The sequence below is a fragment of the Dreissena polymorpha genome, chromosome 2 (assembly GCF_020536995.1).
Source record: "Dreissena polymorpha isolate Duluth1 chromosome 2, UMN_Dpol_1.0, whole genome shotgun sequence".
Lineage (NCBI taxonomy): Eukaryota > Metazoa > Mollusca > Bivalvia > Myida > Dreissenidae > Dreissena > Dreissena polymorpha.
The window spans coordinates 137,711,909-137,719,207 of NC_068356.1; positions in this window are offsets into that span (position 1 = coordinate 137,711,909).

A 7,299-nucleotide genomic window follows, 5' to 3' on the forward strand; every position below is an offset into this window, starting at 1 on the left:
TACTTTGAAATGTCGCACTAATTGTTTCAATAAATAAAAATATTAAATTGAATGGGTGATATGTTGACAAAGCAAATACAACAAGAGCACCGCATAACGGGTGCCACGCTCGGCTGCGGGTGCAATTTTGAATAAATGAAAGCTTGTCAGATTTTGTGTGTGACTTTTTTACAGTTCACAGTGACCTTGACCTTTGACAAAATGGGTGTGGCGTGTAAAACTCATCAAGGTGAATCTTCATATGAAGTTTCAAAGTTGTAGGTGGAAGCACTTTGGTTTATAGCCAATATTAAGGTTTTAGCACGGTGACGTCGGACGGCGAGCTGGCTATGACAATACCTATGGTTTTCTCCTAAAATTAAGCACACAAATGACAAAACAGAAAATTTTACTAATCCTACAAAAAAAACTGAGATTTTATCAAATGGTCTGAAAGCTATTGCTAAGAAAAGGTGTGTGACTTTATCTCATGGAAGGAAAATGCTCTTAGCCCTCTTGCCAGATTCAACTAAACTCCTCATAAACAGATCCATACAAGTTAACCCATTTATGCCTAGTGGACTCTCCCATCCTTCTAAATTGGATCAATTTATTGCCAAAATTAGGGATATCTAGCATATTTATTTCTATATTTATAATATTTTTACAGAAATTCCTTTTAGCAAACAGAATTGCTTTGGATTGACCGTTCCAATGCGGTGGTGACCCCCGCTTTATTCGTATATGTGTTTACGTTGTTTTGTATTGTGCTGTTTTGTTCTGTTTTGGCAATTAGTCACTTGCCTTAAATAAAGGACCAACTAATTGTATACTGAGAATGCAATATTGCTCCAGCAGCTGCAGTTTCACCTATTTACGTTAAATAAAACGGAAAGACGACTAGTGATACTGTCGTATGAGTGGCATTTCTTTAACATAGGTACTTAAACGCAACAACAAATTCGTAGGCAAGGCATTTTAAAAGTTTGTATGAAATGTGCCTTCGTATGTGTTGGGGTGTTACAGGAATGTTTAATTACACTCATTTTACATTGAACTAACAAGTTCGAAACGAGAATCCGGCCTTCATTACAGGAAAATGTTTAAACACAACCGCTTACAAACGAAGTCATTTGAATATTAAGATAATTATTAGGAAGAGTGTGTTTTGTTTCACAATTAGTCCTTCAAATAAAAAAATTTGACGAAATATTTTTTTCTGTATTTTGTATTAGTTTGGGTTATTGCAAATAGGAATAGAAAAGTATATGTGTTGATGTTCGAATGTGTTCGAGTGTAGAGCTAAAAATGAAAAACGAAAAGACGGTATTAATACTGTTCAATACCGGCTTACGCCACTAAATGTTTTTGTATACAAAATAGGTACAGACAAGTTGATCCCATACCATATTGACCCCCGCGTCAATATATATACGACGATAACATAACAATTTCAATTTCTGCGGTAATCATGTTACTACAATTATTATTAAAAACGGTTTATACGACTGGCTGCAGCTCAGCATCGTTTGTAAAACTGTGTCATGATTTGAACTCATTATCTGCCTCTACTGCTCTACTCACAGACAACATTCTGTCTGCCTTTACCTCAATACTGCATGGGCTTCACTTAAACGCTGAGGGTCGTATAGTTGTTTGAGGGGTCTTTCCCTTGCCACAATAAATTCGTCTACAAATGATGACAAAGGCATTTGGTATTTCCCAACTCGGTATACTCGCCAAGGACTTATAGACGTGGTTGTAGTCAAGCATGTCTTCATATTGTTCAAACATAGACACGTGCATCTATATATGTAGATATCGTGAAACGTGTTTCGTGAAAATTGTTCTGACACCATCGTTTTCAGAGAGCGGCATAAACGTGCACTTGCATGTTATACGTTTAACATATACATACATATTGTTATATTTACTAGCATAACCCCGATTTAATCTCAAGCGTATGGTGACGAAATTGCCGAATCACACTAATGATGAGTCATCCACATTCATTTTCGCGTGGTTGGTAATGTGGTCCAAAAATAACTTGATAATTCGATCTTCCGTCAAATAAATATCAACACAAAAAATATCTCATATGTCACAAACCCAACTCTGCCGTGATCAATGAATATGCCGTCAACAGAACCTCTATGCGCCATTTATGTTTTATAACCGGACATGAAAACTGCTAGTTAAAACTATAAAAAGTTATATAATAAATGTTGAAATACTCAAAAAGATGTATTATTTAAATATAAAATTGTACCATGCTATTATGCTTGAATGCATGGCGTCTACCCGGCTACTTAAAACCCGAAAGAAATAAAACGCATACATTAAATACATAGTTTTTTTCAACGCACTCCGCTTCAAAATCGATTATTCTTAATGTGCAATGTGCATTTATTAACTGAATGTATTCATAGTATGAAAATGAAATGCATAACATTTAAAAACATGAATATTAAACGTTTTTTGCAACGCTGCCAAATGCTATTGAATCAGATAATTTGCAAATAAATGTCACACAAGCTTCGTCTAGAAGCGATTTTAAGTCAGAAAAAAACAACTCATTGAGCAAAAAAGACACACTGCAAAGTAATGGCCGCTGTGAAATGTTTCAAATTGTATTACGTTTAAATCGAATGGCGGTACTAATCGATGATTTGTTTTAACAATTAATGAGCTTTAAACTTAGACAATCTTTTAGTATTAGGGTTTTTATGTTTTATGTTGAAGAGTATTTGTGTTGATATCCTTTATGGTATTTTCTGCTGCACACATTATTTGATTTATTTAATGTAATGAATGTAATGTAATGCATCTGTAAAAGAACATACTTAAAGAGTCTACTGATAATTGATAAAGATATTTTCTTTGGATTGCTGTATGCAGCGCTATAAGTGAAATCAATCCGATCAAAGAGACACACATAAAACATGTCAGTAGCATATATAATGAAATAGATTTTCGTCTGCACAATATCAAGCTCATTTTCAAGAATGCTGGTAATTATTTAAGAAGTTGCATCATTTCATTGTCAAATTGTAACTTTGGTCTTTACATACTGGGCATTGACAGGAAATGCCTTCTCTACATGTAAAGTTAATAACTCAATAATGTCCTGTTGAATTATTCAATTACACGGCTTGCTTTGAGTAATAGTTGTTATGAGGAACTCTCCAGTCTGAGTTTTTTCCGATATTTGAGCACGCGCGGTAGGTACAAACAAAAGCTGACTAGCATATTTTGAAAGAGAGTGAATAAATAATTTATCTTATCGCTGAATAGTAAACACCACTTTTTCTGCTCAAATGTTCGTTATAGTTGATAAAAAATACCATGATTTAATCATTTTTCTTCAGATGAATTAATCTCCATCGTGTTAAATTTGTAAGAATACTATGTAATACGATGTAATGCTGCATGTACATGTAAAAAGCTTCGGTCACGTAACTATGTCATTGCATATACTGTACGTAGGCCTGGGCATACAGTTTTAACGGAAGTTTGTCAACGAAACTACCAAGACATTGACTCCTTCGTTTATATATTATACTATTCAATATATTTAAAAGCATATAAACATGTACCAAACAAAAAAAACTTACTATCCTCTGTCCATTCGTAGTACTAAAACAAATATATCGTTCCATATCAGTTGGATATTTACATGTCTATTGATATAGCTCTATTGTAATGCTTTTAATCTGAAAAGTAAAGAAAATTATTCGCTATATACCTTAAGATTAGAAGGCACATCACTAACGTGCTTTCTCATACATCACTTTAATTTCCTATATCTATAAAGCATGCCGAAAAAACAAGAACATGAATCATGCTTTCAGAACAAATATTGCATATGTCAAGCCGTTTGTATAGTTTTTCTTCCTAACCATACAGCTGACAAAGTCTGTTTTTCATGTATTTTAAGGATGTTAGCTACTGGGCCCGTTCAAATAGGCAACTGTACATTTGCACGGTGTATTTAGACTTTAATCCTGTATTAAACGTATGACATACATGTGTATCAGTATTAGATTTGTTATGTGTAATTATTAATAATAATAGTAAAAGTAATAACAACAAAGACTTTAATTTTGACATTGCCTAAATGAATACTGTCGTTTAAATACTTATTATCCACTACTGAATGGGAAGTAAATCGGATATCGACGTTACTGGTCATTACTGTATAAATGACAATGTTTGTACCTCCCGCGCGCGCTCAGAAATCGGAAAAACTCACAGCGCGCGAGTTCCGAATTAAATCTATTTGCTAGGGAGACATGTGCCGTATTAGTTGTAAGTGCCTTGAACATTTACAAGATTATCGTAAGTAGAAATACGCCATTACATTGCACTATGCATAAAGCAGCATTCGTAAGCGCTGCCATCGATAACCACCTAGGCATATTCACGTCCATAGTAGGATAAACACTCAAAGGTTTCGCTTCACGAGCCTGACAGTATTTGATCCTCGAACTGTTCAGCTTTATATGACAATACATCGCATGCATGTTCGCCATAATGCAAATCGGGTTTACTAATCATCGTTTTGAGTATTAATAAAGTTAAACGAATAGGATAAATTGTGAAGTGTACACAGATACACATGTCAAGTAATCAGGTGCTTTGAGTGGTTTGCATTATGTTTTATACGGTCAAAAACATAGTTTAAAATGTTCGAAAACACATGACAAATATTATAAGAGATTTACATATTTAATACCCATTTTCCATACATAAACACCATGTCATTTACTGAATTATGTATTGCAATTCTTCTAAACCCCCACATAGGGTTATCCGTTCAGCAAGAGCATATAAAGATACAAGGGGATCCGAGCATTTTGGTGTCGGCAATGTAATCTCAAGCAGGGTTATGCCAGGATAATCTTATGAAATTTTTCACATGCGGGTGCACTTTTGTATAGTTAAGCATAGTTTCAATCACAGCCTGCTTTGATTAAATATGTCATAAACATATCGTATTTTTGTATATAAAATTATAATTATGACGTTAACCCTAGACATTAATCTTAAATATGACACAAAGCAAGGAAGAAGATGGAGAAGAATTATAGAAGGTTATTACAGAATCCACTGATGCATAGTAAAATAATGGCTAAATAATAAATATGTCTACAAATGTGTGACCTTTGATGTGTGACCTTGACTTTGGTCAGAAACACATAGGTCTTGCACTGCATGAAAATTGAGAAGAATTACATCAGGCCATTTTGAGAATCCATTTTAGTTTGGTAGAATCCTTATCAAAAAATGCATATTTAATTAAAATGTGTGATTTTGACCTTTGTGTGTGACTTTGACCATGACCTGAGCAACCTGGATGTTATATTTGACACTAAACTAGATAATGGAGAACAATTGTGGACAGTTATTACAGATTCTCTTGATGCATAGTAAAGGAATGACTTAATAATGAATAGTTTATCAAATGACCACAATGTGTACCTTTACCTTAGCCCCTAGGATTAATGGTCTTAAATGTGAAGCACCACCAAATGAATGAGAACAACTATGGCAAGTTTCATGGCACTGGCTCATGTATTAATGGAGATAAAGCTCTAAGCTTATATTAAAATGCATTTGTATGCCCCCGGATCGAATGATCGGGGGTATATTGTCTTTGGCCTGTCGGTATGTCATTCTGTCACTCTGTTATTCTGTCTCAAAACTTTTAACATGCATTAAAGTTTTGCAATATCTTTTGCAATATTGAAGATAGCAACTTGATATTTGGCATGCATGTGTATCTCAAGAAGCTGCACATTTTGAATGGTGAAAGGTCAAGGTTGTCCTTCAATGTCAAAAGTCAAAAAATACAATCTAAGGAAAGTAATAAGCTTTAAAAGAGAGATATTATCTAAACCTGCCAAATTTTATTTCAAAGCGGCGCAATAGGGGGCATTGTGTTTCTGACAAACACATCTCTTGTTTCAAGATACAAACGGCCATTACTCCGTTAATAACAGTGGATGTACAATACCATTTTGTGTGTATCATCCTCTTATCCATATATAAACTCGTTCCAAGTTTCAATGAAATCTTCCAACATATGGCTCCGGACACAAAAGTGCCGGACGGACGGAAAGACCAACGGACAACGCCAACGCAATATCCTTCCACCTATGGCGGGGGATAATAACCCAGTGTGAAAGGCTAGTGAATTATATACGATTTGTCCGTAATTATTATTCTCGAAATGCTGTTCAATAGGCCAGTAGGGAATGTAAACATCATTGAAGTTTTGGTAACGCATTTTAAATAAATTTTCCCACGATAATAAAAATAACGCAGGTATTATCCTACCTTTTAAGAAAAATTCGTGCCCCTTGCCGTATAATGCATTAATACAAACGTTCTTGCCCTATTAACATTCAAAACATGCAAAGTATTTGTTTGGCAAAAGGTCAGTTTTTTTGTGCGCAAGGTTTTGTTTGGGTGTCCATCTTGTTGTATACAAAACAATATCATTGAATAAATAAATCGCCGTTTCATCGATGAGAGAGTTACTAAAACGGCTCCTATTTTTTCATACCCCAAAGATGACTCTTTATCTCACAAGTGTGTGTATCATTTGCATATAATCATGAAATATTATAGTAACACATTTTAAGTATGTGGATAAGTATGTGGATGTATAAGTGGTTTTTAAATGTGTATCGGTTGGTTGAAATCAAATGCAGTGTAAAGCAAGGTGACCTAAAAACGTTATAAGAAATCATCATACAATTTTAAAAGTTTTCTCTGGGCCGTAAAGAAGTATTTGCGTATGTTGAACATACATATATTAAACAAAATTGAAATTAGTTATTGTCTTTGCATAAAAGTATATTTAAAAGTTTTTTAAATATTGTACTTTATAATACAATCAAAAATAGAAAAGTACAGGGAGTTTATATTTAACATTTTATAGGATCAGTGTGTGCATTTATATTGCATGTTCAGCTCATCCGGATCCCGTGAACTAAAAAATACAATTGATACGTTCAACATGTAAATTGCTTTCTGTATACATTTGTCAATACCTTAAACTTTAGATATATTTAATGCATTGTTACAAAATAAAATGTAGATGAATCATGAACAACGTAACATAGGTACATTTGAAATAATGCTCTCCACAACTTTCCATAGTACAAAAAGTCTTCATTCGCATAGCTATCAGTGATATTTTATATATTTTGAATACATTATCTCAAACACGTAGTAGTGAAGAAATGTTTGCTATTTTAACAAATGATGTTAGACATTGTTGTTTACTAACAAAGATAAACGTTTCAAACTTGC